The following is a 16,325-nucleotide window of genomic DNA, read 5'->3' as shown; positions in this document are numbered from 1 at the left end:
ATTAAAAGGAAAGAAAATAATTTTTTTTTATAAAATTTTACAAGAAGTAATTCTCTAATAAAATTTTACAAGCTCTCTTCTAATTTCCTAAAGTGGATGTTAAAAAGGAAAGCTTTTAAAAATTAAAACCATGTTTTAAAATTTAAAACTTCTCTTCAAAAATTTCCTTTTTTAACATGAATAGAAAATTTTAATTTTTAAAACTTCTCTTCCTTTTTTCTAAAACCATAAGGATGGTAAAAAAGAAAAGTTTTAAAACTTTTAAAACTCTCTATTAAAACATGTCGCCTAATTCAAATAAGGGAAGTTTTAAAAAATAAAAATCTCTCTTTTAAAACTTATAGTTTTCTACAAGAAGAAGATTTTAAAAATTCAAAACAACCCTCCTAGTTTGAATTATTGTGGCCGACCCCTACTAGCTTGGTCACCAAGCAATACGGTCGGCCCCTATAGAAGAAGTTGTGGCCGACCCTTGCTTGGTCACCATGCATTGGACCGGCCCCCTTCTTGGACACCAAGATGGACTTGTATTTGGATGGACTTGAGGCTTTAATGAGGCTACGACCGGGACCTAGAGGATAAATTGGTTTTGGCCTTCTGATGAGCCTGAGTATCCCGTGTTCGCCCCGAACACACAACTCAAGTTCATCGATAATAACTCATTCCACTAGAGAGTTATTACGTATTACTGCACCAATCCCAAATTACATTATGGGCTCCTTCTTATCATGAGTGTGTTAGTCTCCCTGTGTTTAAGATTACGAATGTCCACTAATGAAGTAAGTTACTGACACCTCACTTAATTAATATCTAGCTCTAAGAATAGTAGTACCACTCAACCTCATTGTCATGTCGGATTAAGTCTACTTGCAGGGTTTAACATGACAATCCTTATGAGCTCCTCTAGGGGACATTCTCAACCTAGATAACTAGGACACAGATTCCTTCGATATTCAACAACACACACTATAAATAATATCATTTCCTAATTTATCGGGCATATTGATTTATCGAGTTAAACCTCACCCTTTGATAAGTCAAAGAAATAAATATTAAATATATGTGCTTGTTATTATATTAGGATTAAGAGCACACACTTCCATAATAACTAAGGTCTAGTTCTTTTATTAAGTAAGTACAAAAAGAACCTACCTAAATGGTCCTACTCAATACACTTAGAGTGTACCAGTGTAATTTATTAATCAAGACAAACTAATACTTAATTACAGTATGACTATTCTAATGGTTTGTTCCTTTCCATCTTAGTCGCGAGCAACTATATATAATTTATAAATAACCGACAACATGATCTTCTGAGTGTGACACCACACTCCATGTTATCTACTATATAAATTAATTAAACAATTACATTTAACAAATAAATGTAGATATTGACCAAATGTGATTCTTTTATTTCAAAAATAAATGTTTACAAAAGGTCGACTTTTAGTATACACTCTAACAGACACCATTTAGAATATAGACTGGGAGAGATGCCCAGATATCTTTTATTAGGATTTAGAGTTGTGAGGCTTACGTTCGACGTCAAGTCTCAGACAAACTGGGACACAAATCTGATAAGTGCTATTTCAGAGGATATCCCAAGGGATATTACTTCTACATTTCCAGTCAACACAAAGTGTTTGTGGCTAAGACTGGGGTATTTCTAGAAAAGGACTTTATTTCTAGAAAAACTAGTTGGAGTACGTTCGATCTTAAGGAAGTTCAAGGTATGGACCATAGCACTGAAGCCTTGATGGAAGTTGAACTGGAACCACATAATGTTGTGGATGATGAGATTGTTGCTCAAGGAGTTGAGGAACAACAACCAGTTCAAGTAGACCTACCTCTTCGCAGGTCTGACAGGGTACATCATCAGGCTGAGAGATACTCATTTCTCTTGCCTAACCATGATGATGTTATGCTCTCTGAGAATGAGCCTACCTCCTATCAGGAAGCTATGATGAGACCAGATTCTGAGAAATGGCTATAGGCCATGAGATCCGAGATGGAATCCATGTACACCAACCAAGTATGGACTTTGGTTGATCCACTAAAAGGTGTCAAACCCATTGGGTGTAAGTGGGTCTTTAAGAGAAAGACCGACATGGATGGACATTTGCATACCTATAAGGGTCGTTTGGTAGCTAAAGGTTCCAAACAAATTCATGGTATTGACTACGATGAAATTTTTTCTCCAGTAGCGATGTTTAAGTCCATTCGGATCATGCTTGCTATTGCAGCATACCACGATTATGAGATCCAGCATATGGATGTCAAAACCGTGTTTCTAAATGGAAACTTGCTCGAGGATGTGTACATGACACAACCTGAGTGTTTTGTAGATCCATTGCTTACTGGCAAAGTATGCAAGCTGCATAAGTCCATTTATGGACTAAAGCAAGCTTCTCGGAGCTGGAATCTTCGATTCGATGATGCGATCAAACAGTTTGGTTTCATCAAGAATGAAGATGACCCCTGTGTCTACAAGAAGGTTGTTGGGAACATAGTTGTTTTCCTTGTATTGTATGTGGATAACATACTACTCATTGGAAATGACATCCCTTTGCTGCAGTCTGTAAAGACTTAGCTGGGGAATTGTTACTCAATGAAGGACTTAGGGGAAGCAGCTTGTATTTTAGGCATAAAGATCTATAGAGATAGATCTAAGAGATTGATTGGCTAAGTCAAAGTACATATATTGACACGATATTACTACGATTTGCCATGCAGAATTCCAAGAAAGGATTTCTGCCATTGTCACATGGTGTGAGTCTTTTGAAGACTCAAAGTCCTTCTTCTAGAGAGGAGAGATTCCGCAAGGATAAGATCCCTTATGCTTCAGCCATAGGATCTATCATGTACGCCATGTTATGTTCTCGTTTTGATGTTTCGTATGCTTTGAGCATGACGAGAAGATACCAGTCAGATCCCAGTGAGCGTCACTGGATAGCGGTCAAGAATATTCTTAAGTACTTGAGAAGGACTAAAGAATATTTCTTGATATTTGGAGGTGATGGCGAGCTAGCTGTAAAGGGTAACAGTGATGCCAGCTTCCAAACTGACTAGGATGATTATAGATCGTAGTCTGGGTTCGTGTTTTTTTTGAATTGTGGTACTGTGAGCTGGAAGAGTTCGAAGCAGGACACAATTGCTGATTCTACAACAAAGGCCGAGTATATTACTGCATCATAAGCTGCAAAGGAGGCAGTTTAGATTCACAAGTTCATTATTGAGCTTGGGGTGGTTCCTAGCATAGCTGATCCTATAGCTCTATTGTGACAACAATGAAGCAATTGCACAGGCTAAGGAACCTCGCTCAAACCAGTGGACCAACACATACTACGACGTTTCCATATCATTCGAGAGATCATCGATAGAGGAGATGTGAAAATTTACAGAGTACCCACAGAGGCGAATGTCGCTGATCCCTTGACCAAAGCTTTGGCACAGAGAAAGCATGATGGTCACACTAGGTAATTGGGCCTTAGCGCCTACACTGATTGACACTAGTGCTAGATGGAGATTGTTAGTTAGAGCCCTAGAGCCAATCATGTGATGATTGTTGTATGGACTCGATGTATCATATTCCTATATATATAAAGGCATTTCTTTATGGTTATTATACTTACTTGTATTAGTGTCAAATAACTAAGTATAATAGCATCCTTGAGTGGAAGGCTCTTATCTATATCAATCGATTGGTTGAATTGATAGTGAGATGATATAGAGAACACTACTCTTAATCATTCCTGGTCAAGTATTAACATTGAGGGGCAATGTTAATGCGCTGAGACTAGCATGTAGGTTAACTCGATGACTTGATCTCACAAGTCATGGATATTAGATATCAAGTTGACACATGGGTATGCATTGGAGAATGTATACTGAATGACCCGCCATGAAAAAGTATCATGGATCGTTATATGAGTGTCATATACTTTCTCATGTGACTATTAGTCCTTGGACCTGAAGTCACCATGGTTCCCTACATTAGGAGTTGCATACTTTGCCTTCGTCAAACGTCACCCGTAAATGGGTGGACTATAAAGGCGACTACTAGGTTTGTAACAAATTATGCGGAGGGATGTGAGTGATGTAGATGAGATCTATCTATCCTATATAACGAGAGTGACATCATGATTCTTGATAGAGTGAGACCACTAAGTGCCTGGTCATGCCCAAATGAGTCAATATGAGATATTAAGCTCATTTGATTAGAGTGAGTCAACTTGGAGTTCAAGACATAAATTGATTAGAGGATGACACGGTCTATGCCTCAATTGATCAATTTAGATGTCAAGGATAGAAGGACATTGTCACATATTATGAGAGTCACAATTAGTAGTCACAAAGTTGATGTTGGATCTCAACATTCTTGTAACTTGGGTAGTAATAATGTGTTGCTAGATACCGCTCATTACTTATGTTTATAAATGGGTTTAGGAGCATTGCCAACATTACAAGAACTTATAGGGTCACACACAAAGGGCAATTAGATGGAGATTATGTTCATATGATAGACCAAGAGGATTAGGTTCATATGATGAACCAAATTGGATTAAGAGTAATCCAAATTAGACTAATTGATTTGGACTCAATTTGATTCATGTGTTGAATAAGTCTAATTTTGACTATGATTCATTGAATCAATTTAATTCAATGAATAGAGATTCATTAAATTAAATTGACTTGAATCAAAGGTTAGATTTGATCAACCATGGGATATAGAAAAAAGTCAAGTTTGACTTAACTTGAGAGGGAAGATGAAGGGTCAAGTTTGACTTGACCAAATGTCACCTCATTTGTGACTTGGCATGGGCCGGCCAATGATGGTGTTCCACATCATCAAGGTCACATCATTGTGTGCCACCTCATGAGGAAGACCAAGAGCCATGACTCTTGGTATTACATGGAGGTATAAAGCACACAATAAAGTGGTCGACCACTTTGATAATGGTGTAAGTGAAATTGTGTGCTCATTCACTTTTTCTTCTTCCTCTCTAGCATTTCTCTCCCTCTCATCCTCCATTGCCGAGACTTCTCAAGGGTGCTAGCACACTCTAAGTTGTTTTCTCCACCTTTTTGTCTGTGTGGATACGTGTAGAGGAGTGTTCACTTGACACTCTACGAGATCCGACAACCTTTGGGCGAGAGGGATAAGAAAAGGGCATCACTACAAGGGTAACGCTCTTTTCATGTAGATCTAAGGTAGATATAGTGTAGACAAACATGTACAAGATTATTTTATATATTTTCGCACGGATCCGTGGCTAGCTTCGGGGTTTCCTCAACGTAAAAAGTGATTTTTGCGGCTCGAAATACTAACAATACTCACACGGTCGTGCCCTTCCTCCTTCCTGCTGAGCCTGCACGAGTGAGCACCACCACACAGCTAGGACACTCCTTCATTTTGCCAGTGCTGCAGGGGTTAGGATCACCACACGGCCTGGGCAACTCCCCATGATAGGGTCGTGTGGCACTCAGGGATGGTACCTTCCTCCTTCGTTCAATTGTAGATTTTGCCTCGAACATCAATTCTTCTCCAAAATTGACTCCTGCGTATAGAAAATACACATAAGCAGATGTCCATACAGAAAGAGTAAATATGCTAAAAGAACTAAAAGAGAAGAAAGCAAAAGAGAAGAGAAAGGAAGAGAGCCGAACACCAAGTATATAAAGCACATGTGATCCGCCACCCCTTAGGGAAGAAACAAGGGTGCCAGCCACAATGAAGAGGAGAGGGGGTATGGCTTAGGTTGTCTACTCATGAGCCACCCTCTCCCTCTCTTTTATAATCCTAAGTCATTTCAAAATAGGAAAGTTTTAAAGTTAATTAAAACTTCCTTAATTGTGGCCTCCCCTTAAAAAAGGAAATTTAACAACAATTAAAATCTCTCTTTTCTAAATTTCCTATTGTACACGGCAACAAAAAGAAAGTTTTAAAATTAATCTATTTTTTAAAAAATATATAGACAACTACAAAAAAGGAAAGATTAATTAAAACTTATCTTTTTAAATCATGGTCACAAAAAAGGAAAGTTTTATCAAAATTAAAATATCTCTTTTAGATATTATAGATAACTACAAATAAGGAAACATTTTAACAAAATTAAAATCTCTTTTTAAACTTTTGTCGATAGCTATAAAAGGAAAGATTTATAATTTTAAAACTCTCTTTTTAAAACCATGAGGATGGCTGTAAAAGGAAAGTTTTTAACACAAAATTAAAAACTCCCTTCTATTCTTATGTGGTCGGCCCCTAGCTTGGACACCAAGCTTGGCCGACCACTACTTGGCTCCAAATTAATGCTTGGCCGGCCCCCCATGCTCCAAGCAAGGATGTGTCCGACCCATTACTTGGGTAAGAAGTGGACTTTGTGGATACAAGGCTTTATAGAGGCTATAATAGGGACCGAGAGAAAAAATTAGTTTTGGTCTCCTGTTAACGTTCTGTAAGTGTACAGAAATATTGTAAGTAATAATAAAAGATATCGTATCCACAGGGACTGGAATAACCACTAAAGATTTCTCAACGCGAATTAGCTAAACAACTTATCAATTGGTTTTCAGAAACTAAGTGCGACTAATGAAAAGCAAACATAGAAATAAAAGAAATAGAAACAAGAATAAGGTCTATGATAAATGGATGTTCTAGGAGTTTTGGTTTCTTTGTAAGGTTAATCAATATAAATGATCTATCAAATCTTATTCCTTAATTGTCCATCATTTGTAGAAGGTTATCGATTCTCTCTTGCAATAGACAACTGACCTAGAACTGAAATCTATACCTAAATGTGATGAATTAGGAACGAATCTATGTTGTCCTTACATGGGCTTGCCTGTCACGTGCGTCCCTCGGATAATCAACATAAGAATTAATCACTCCTCAACCGCATCAGGATATAAAATATGAATACATACAATCTATCCTACACCCTTGAATGACCCTATTTCACCATCAAGATCATCCCTCAAACATCCTTACACGGGCTTGTCTGTCACAAACGCCCCTCAGAAAATCGAATGAGAGATTATCTCTACAAGATCCACATGGTATTCAAACATTCAATCAAGAATGGGAATTAGGTCCAAATCACAACAAACCACACAAGACTGAATAGGCAGAAACAGGACAAAATCATAGAAATATGAAATTGGCAAATCCACAAGAGTTTTACATCAATTCATCTTACAAATAATCCCTCCATCCTAGAACAAAGAGATCTAATCCATAGAACGAGGAAAGAAATCTGAAAAAAGAAAGATTACAAGCATTCTTGATCCCCAAATCCAAGAAAAGAGAGGGAGAAAGCTTATCTACGATGAAGAACATCTTCGAATTCAATCCTCAATTCCTGAGTCGATACGTTGAAGAATCTGCCCTTGAATCACCGAAAAATCCCTCCAAGAAGGTGGAGGAACGGCCAAATCTTGCTCTCTCCCAAAGGGGAGAAGATCCCCTTTCAAATCATGAAGAAGACTTTATATAGAAGAGGGGTTTGGGCGCCACACAGCCCCGAGACACGGCCGTGTGAAGCTCACACGACCTGTGCTACTCCCCTCTCTGCTCAACTCACAGGGCCGTGTGTGAGACACGACCGTGGTATGCTTTGCCACTGCTCCCCTTTGCACGACCATGTAGATCTACACGACCTGCTCTACCTTTGGCTCTGGAACTCTTTCACGGCCGTGCAGTGCACATGGCCAGGGCTTGCTTGGCCTCTGGAAATGTTGCACGCCCGTGTAGATCTACATGGTCGTGTACTGCTTCGACTCTGGAGGGCTTGCACGGTGGTGCAATGCACACAGCCATGAACTTCCTTAGCTTCAAACCTGGCACGGCCGTGGCCACTTCCTCCTCTGCTGCAGCCACACGGGTGGTGATCACCACACGACCTGGGCAACCCCCCATGTCAGGGTCGTGTAGCACTCAAGCCTCTTCCTTCATCCATTGTAATTTTTGCCTCAGACATTAATTCCTCTCCAAAATTGACTCATGCGTACAGAAAATGCACAAAAGCATATCTCAAAAAAAAAGAGTAAATATGCTAAAAGCAAAGCTAGAAGTATGAAAATACATAGATAAAGCATGTGCAAAGTATGTGAATATATCAAAACATGCTAAACAAGACTATACAATCTACGCACATCACACACCCAAAATTAAACGTTTGCTTGTCCTCAAGCAAAATGCTGCAATCTAAATTCATATGCTTACATGATTTGAGCCTCATCCAGTAACCAAAATGAAATTTGAGAAATCACCATGAAAACCAAGTACAAAACAAACAAGATGAATTTTGATTATTTCAATGATATTAACAATCCAAGCATCAAGTAAAAGTGAAGTGAAAGTAGATTCCTTAAGGTTAAGCCAAGACTAAAACTCATTTCCATATGATACATAGCTTATTTCATACTACCCAAAATAGAGAAAAGAGGTACATTAATGAACGTGCTAACATTTTCACTTGATGATAAGAAAGCATATAAGTGAAGTTTGATGTTCTGAAGATGTATGCCACAAAATTTTTCAAAAGACAGTCAAGTGACTATCAAAACAAACAATCAAAGCAAAACAAGAACAAATGCAAAACAAAATAAACTGCAGAACAAAACAAAAAAATGCAAAAAATTTTAGGTTTACAAACCCCCCCCCCCCAGACTAAACTTTTCATCGTTCCGATGAAATCAATATGGTGGAGGAGGTGGTGGATGAGGGAAAGGAGGTCTACGTCATTCTCTAATAGGAGAACTAGGAAAACAAGGGATTTCACCTAGAAATCTATGATATTCATAAAGAGCATCTATTTGTTGCCTAGTAATACTCATGCCCTCCATAAAATCCCTCATTCTAGCTTGATCAATATCATAGTCCTGAATAAATTCAGCCATTTGACCTTGAAAGTTTCTCGTAAACTGAAAGTGATTTTGTACTTCTCTGAACTAGTCATTTGATAAAGAGAAGCGACTTTCCAACATTCTTTGTTGGGCATTTTGCATCTCATGAAGTGAGTCCATAGATGCACGTAAATCAGAAAAATCAAATCTGGAAGAACCCGTACAATAGGCAAAAGAGTGCCTAGTAGGATCCGGATGTCCACATGATGAAGGCTCAAGGTGTGGCTCTGTATCTCCGGATATAGAAGGGATATTTTTTCTCGGGGTCTGGATCAGTAATTAGTACGGTTGCGAATAGAAGTTCGTTCAGGACAAGGAGGAGGTAAAGGAAAACCATTCGTCCTCGAAAATGCAAAATCATTCTCATCCTGACAAATTATTTTCATAGCAAGACATGCATCACTATCTATCATGTCATTGCCATGAATAACTTCCAACCCATCTAAATCAAGCTCCAAATTAATAGCTATTTGAGTAATCAAACCACAAAAATAATTGACCCCGAGGATGCCCTCCTAGCTCTCACCAAGGTTTGTAAAAAATGAAAATTGGAATCAAAATCAACTTTATGTAACATAGCCCACAAAGCGTAAAGCTCTACTTTCTTGATGACTCCATCACTTTCTCCTCTACCAAAAATAGTCTTACTTATAACTCGATGTAGGTATCTAAAATCGGGGTATTGCATGTGAGAAGCCTAAGCTCTAGAGGGCCCATAAGGTTGTTCTAATCCAGTGATCGAACTCCAAAATTGATTTCAATTAAACCTATAATCAAACCTGCGAGAGTTACCGGTAGACAATTCATAACAATTATTGAAATCACTAAACGCCCATTGAAACTCTTTATTCATAAGTCTAAAAGTAATTTTGCCAACATAATCATCTTCATTGGAAAAGTGGACATCTAATGAACTCAAAAATTCCAGAACAATGCGAGGATACGTAGGTAGATGTGTGTATATAATGTCGCTCTAATCTAAAAACCCAATCATTCAATCTACATCTTCTCTAATCCCTAGCATATCTAAAACAGTTGGGTCCATATATAATGTGCACACAATCTTGATATTGACAAGAATTTCATATCTAGATTTATGATCTTCATTTCTAAAAATGATATTGAATTCGTTATCATTACCTTCGCCGCGTACGGTCCTCTTCCCCTTACCTTTTGCTGGTTGTTTTCCCTTATCCCTTGTCGGTTCCTTTCCTCCGCTTGATCCTCCACTCCCCTTGCGAAGTCTCTTCAAAATATTGGACATATTATCAAGATTAAGTGGGGGAGGTACTGTTCTTGGTTGGAGAGGTTAGATCTTGAAGGATTAGGTCTTGAAGAACAAGATCTTTGGTTGAGGAGTTGTAGATCTCTGATACAGGAGAAGAGAAAAGTCTAGATCTTTATGAATTTTGTGGAAAAGAAAGAGTTTGAGATCTAGATCTGAGAAGGTTTAGGAGAAAGGTTGATGAAGAAAGGAGTTTGGGAGAGAAAAAGGTGTGGAGGTGAAGGGGGTGTGTGGCGGACACGACCTATGTTTAGCCCTGTATAGTGGCCACGGCCAAGGCAAAAGAGTTCACATGGGCCGTGTAGATCCACATGACCCTAACCTTCCTCTCCTCGGTTGGGTTCACACGGTCATTCCCATTGGCACGGCCACAGCCATCTCCTCCTCGGTTCAGCTAGCACGACCGTGTGTGTGATGCGGCTTCTTCCTTCTCCTCTTCGGGAGGCTTCGCACGAGTGTGTTGGATGACACGACCAATGCTCATTCCTCCGCTAGATCTTCACATGGCCGTGTGTGAGACACAGCCGAGCATGTTTTCTTCTCTGGAGATCCTACATGGCTGTGTCTTGAAGACACGACCATAGCACCCCCCCTTTTTTGCAGCATACATCTGGCCGTGTATGGCACACGACGAAACTTTGTTTTGCTCCAAATGATGATTTTTCTCCTTCCTTGCTTCTCCAACACTACCATGCCCATGAAGAAGTCATGGCCAGCTCATGGAAGTGAAATTTCAACCCGAAATCAAAGTTAAAACTGTAAAATAGCGAAAATGGGCGAATAACCATAAGGGAATCTCCAGAATTTTTAGAATTTTTTTAGAAATTTTTCGGAGCCCGTATGACTAGTTTACGGGGATAAAATTTGGGCCCTGGGAAAGCTAGTTTGGGCTACCCCATTTAATCGAGGAAATGTTTGATTTTCCTCCTTAGTTTCCTTTTCTTTTTATTTCTCCCTGACGTCATTCCTCGCGCCGAACCTACCCCACCCTCTCCCCCCAGACGCCGATTTGCCCTAACCGCGAGTAGTTTCTTCTCCTCTCACGTGAATAAAGTCGGGACCAAAGAGAGGCTGACACTTCTCTTCTTCTCCTTATTTCTTCGCCGACGCATCGGACCCCTTCCTACCGACGCCATCCTTCTCTTCTCCTCCATCCTTGCCCAAGCGCCGGCGAGTGCGAGCCCCTGCAGGTCGAGCCACCCTCTTGATCCTTCCCTCCTCTACCCATCGCCCTTCGTCGAGGAGATTCCAATAGCCGATGGCGAGCAGCACCGATGCCCTTCTCCCAATTCTTCCTCCTCATCCATTCTGAGTCACGCGTCATCGACGTCTTCTCCTCGCCATCACTCGAGCGCCACCCGACATCTACTAGGTCCGCCCCTCTCGTGCGACACCAAGCCATTGCCGTCGAGTCAGTCGATTTTCTCGTGCCCTTGGTTGGGTCCATAGTCACCGAGCCCTAGCCACCGATACCGTCTCCTTACTTCCTCCGACGTCGACGCCACATGTATGCCGCGTGACGGACGACCCTAGTAGCACCCTAGTTCTCCACTGCCGCAACCACCTAGCCTCACTGTATCGCCTCTCCTCTACCTCTGTCAGTTTCCTGATGATTTCCCCTGGCTAACGACGTGAGCACGGGGTTGCCTAGCAGTGATCTTAGAGGTAGGTATTCTTCCTAGTTGTGATTTGTGTATCTTATCTCAGTATTGTGTTGATTGTGTGCTTCCTTTTGGATCCGGGCAATAAAGAGGTGTCCGGCAAGAGTTGTGTTGTTTCCTGGTGTTTCCTGCAGCAAAACAACCCCTAACAGTGTAGCAACAGTAGATATGAATTGAGGTAAGTGTTACAAAAAGCAAGTGTACGGTTACGTCGTCAGTAATAATAAAAGATATCGTATCCACAGGGACTGTTGATTAAGCACTAGTCAACTTCACACAACGAATTATCTAGAAAAACCTAAGATTAATGAGAAAAGAGAGTAAGAGAAAGAGAAGAGAAAAGAGAGAGAATGGATCTTAAGAGGGATTGAGCTTAGAGGATGGTGGATGATGGATTCTAGGATTTCGGTTTCCTTGTAATGCTAGGTGATGTTACATAGATTTCTTAGTTACTATCCTCTATGTTCATGCTCTTGTAGGAATTTAGATTCATTACCGACTCTCCCCTGCAGTGGATAAGTTGGCATGTTCTCCTACTCCATGTCCTATGCTACTAAATGGGAATGATTCCTATGTTGTCCTTACACGAGCTTTCCTATCACGTGCGTCCCTCGGATAATCAACATATTAATACACTAACACACAATAACATGAAATAGAAATAGTGATTATGCTGGATCCCCTACTTCCTCGTGGAGATTTGCTTCTCCTTTTAAGGTGATACCCTAAATCGTCCTTACACGGGCATGCTTGTCATGTACGTCCCTCGGATAATCGATCTAGGGTATCCCCCCCCCCTATGGGATTAGCAATTGTACACAACCATTTGATAAAACATGTAAAAGATATAAACAAGATTCACACACACATTACATCAAACATGAACAAGGCATCAACAAGTCATTGAATAGAAATCATGGCAAATCTACATAGTTTTACATCACCACCACATCACAAATACTTCCTATATATTAGATGTAGAGATCTATTCTATTTCTAAGGAAGAACAGCCCTAAAACATAAAGAAAAGCATACTTACAACCCTATATTTGAGAAGAAGGGGAAGAAGAGATGTTTGCCGATGATTCCTATGTCTTGGGGATGCCTCCTTGCTCCAGAGATGGATAGATCGCCAAGGGATGTAGGAGAATGAAGCTCTAGGAGTTCCCCCTAAGGGGAGAACCCTTCCCCCAAGGAGAGGGATGAAGTCCCAGATCCAAGATCCAAGATGAGTCAAAGAATGGAGATCTTGACTCTTATATACCTCCTCCAAACTTCCCAGGAAAACCAGGGAAATGGGGGTCTGGTAAACCGAGTTTTTCATCCATTAAACCAGGTTTTATAATGATTAACCCTGAGCCAAAGTTGTATCTCTTAAAATTATCTTCAATATGATACATGGATCGAGCCCTGGCTCCAACCGAGCCGAAAGTTATAGCAGTTCAAAGTTTGGTCTGCAGTCTGGGCGGAGGTACAGTTGAACCCACGGTTAGGAGGCACGGCCGTGCCATTTATCATGGGTAGACAAGTCTCTCTCTCTTTTGGACCTGAAGAAAAATTGTAGATCTTAAAGTCAGCTACATTTCGGTATAAAGATCATCCAAAAACGCCAACCGAGCGCAAAGTTATGGCCGTTGTACGATCATTCTGCAATCTGCCCAAAATTTAGCACAGCTTTGTTTTGGCGTGGCACGGCCCGTGTTCTTCATCACACGGACTCACACGGCTCCCTCTCTGGTTGAGTCACACGGCCTAGTGACTCACATGGTCGTGGCCCTTTTCTTCTCTGTCATGGCCTTCCGGGTCACTGGAATGTTGGCACGACCATGCTATTTGGCACAGCCATGTGCTGCTTGGCCACGAGATGCTGGCATGTCCATGTGGGTCACACGGCCGTGGCTTGCTTTGCCTCTGGTGGAGGAGCACGGCCGTGCCATTTGGCTCAGCCAAGGCACGATAATGGCCACACGACTGTGTGTCCTACACGGCCCCTGCTCTTGTGTGTGTTTTAGCTCTATTTTTGCTCCAAATAGCGTCCTATCAATCAAAACAAGCAAAGAGAAAATCTCTGAACAAAATATAATGGAAGTATGATATTACAATGAAATAGGGTGCAATAAACATAGAATATGCCAATGAAATACAAGTAGATGTGCGTCAAGACATGCATAAAAGTGTTTATAACCGACGCACATCAGTAAGGTGTAGAGAAATTGTTTCTCTTGTTGTAGCATACACTTAACTGAAGCTAGGAAAGGATAAGAAATGAATAGTACAGAAATTTATTTAAGTTTAAGTTGTTTATGTGTAAAGGGATTAGGTTTGTAATTAATCTAATGGTATGATTAGGGTTTTACCCTAATTTAGGGTTAGAGGTTTTATTTAGCTATTTATAAGAATTGTAGCTAAATAAAGTATATTTATGTTGGTGACACAAGACTTTGATAAGAGGCGAGTATCTCGACGTCAGATATGGAACAGATACAATCCTTTCTATTGTAGGCGGGTACCTTGACTTATCTTTTAGATTTGTCATTTGATGTGCATAGTAGTTTTTAACAAATAGTAATGATTATGTTTTGTATCTGCATCGGTATGTCATTATCCATTACTTGTGCATGCTTGATTGTCATACCTTCAAATTACTTATGATCATAAAGGTAATGACATACCATGCCATAGGATATACCAGACTTATTTTATACCATATCTGACTTGTGTACCTAGATCTTTTGATATGATCCATGTATATTTTTGGTACATATTTTATAGAGGTAGATAAGGTTAGGACTTCCATGCTTAGTGTCATGCATTATCTCGCATGATTGCATGCTGCGCGATAGTATACTCCATTATTGTTGAGCACATTGCCAGTTACATGGATTTGCACACACAACCACTCATGGGTTAGTGGTTCTTATCATGCAGGGTGTGTTGTAGCAGGTTGCTCTGTCAAGGACTCCATTGGTCCACTCATGGGTAGTGTGATGCAGCGTTGTAGTAGGACAGGGATCCCTCCTCTAGAGTTGCTCAGGGAGATGAGAGCATTGAGCTCCTCCACTTATGATTTGGGGTAAGAGGATAGGTGTACTCCGACAGCACCCCGTCCACTCGGTCACTCATCAGGAGCAGTGATGGCAGAGTGCACGGTTGTCACAGTCCTACCCACTTGGTCTCACATTGTGTATAAGACGGCTGACTGGAGAGTAGTGTGACCAGGACATGTCATTGACATCATACACATTGATGTATTTATTGTTTGTGTTTGCTGCACTTGTATGTTGGATATTGGATGGATGCATTTGTTTGACATGCATACATGATTCCTATACTTCTCAGTTGATTATCCATACACGAGGTCCTGGTTAGTACAGTTTTATCCTGTTTATTTTAGTTGTATTTATCATTCTTATATCAGGAGACAGTACGAATGTGTTAGTTAGAGCCCTAGAGCCAATCATTTGATGATTGAGCCAATCATTTGATGATTGTATTTTTGGACTTGTTGTATCATATTCCGTATAAATAAAGGCATTTGGTTTTTGGTTATTATACTTACTTGTATTGGTGCCAAATAAACTAAGTATAATAACGTCCTTGAGTAGACGGTTTTCACATATATCAATTTGTTAGTTGAACCGATAGTGAGAAGATATAGGGAACACTACTCTTAATCATTCCTAGTCGAGTATTAACATTCAGGGACAATGTTAATGCAATAAGACTAGCATGTAGGTCAACTCGATGACTTGATCTCACAAGTCATGGATATAGAGATATCAAGTTGACACATGGGTATGCATTGGAGAATGTATACTGAATGACCCGCCATGAGAAAGTATCATGGATCGTTATATGAGTGTCATATACTTTCTCATATGGCTATTAGTATGACTACTAGTCCTTAGACCTGAAGTCACCATGGTTCCGTACATAAAGAGTTATGTACTTTGGTTTCGTCAAACGTCACCCGTAACTGGGTGGTCTATAAAGGCGATTACTGGATATGTAACAAATTATGCGGAGGGATGTGAGTGATGTAGATGGGATCTATCCCTCCTATATGACGGGAGAGACATCGGTATTCTTGATAGAGTGAGACCACGAAGTGCATGGCCATGCCCAAATGAGTCAATATGAGATATTGAGCTCATTTGATTTAGTGAGTCTACTTGGAGTTGAAGATTTAGATTGATTAGAGGATGACACGGTATATGCCTCATATTGATCAATCTATATGTCTTGGATAGAAGGACACTTGTCATATATTGTGAGGAGTCACAATTAGTAGTCACAAGGTGATGTTGGATCTCAACATTCTTGTAACTTGGGTAGTAATGATGTGTTGCTAGATACCGCTCATTACTTATGCTCCTAAATGGGTTTAGGGCCATTGCCAACGTTATAAGAACCTATAGGGTCACACACTAAGGACAATTAGATGGAGATTAGGTTCATATGATGAACCAAGAGGA

The sequence above is a fragment of the Zingiber officinale genome, chromosome 11A (assembly GCF_018446385.1).
Source record: "Zingiber officinale cultivar Zhangliang chromosome 11A, Zo_v1.1, whole genome shotgun sequence".
In the NCBI taxonomy this organism is placed as follows: Eukaryota; Viridiplantae; Streptophyta; class Magnoliopsida; order Zingiberales; family Zingiberaceae; genus Zingiber; species Zingiber officinale.
This window is presented reverse-complemented; position numbering follows the sequence as displayed.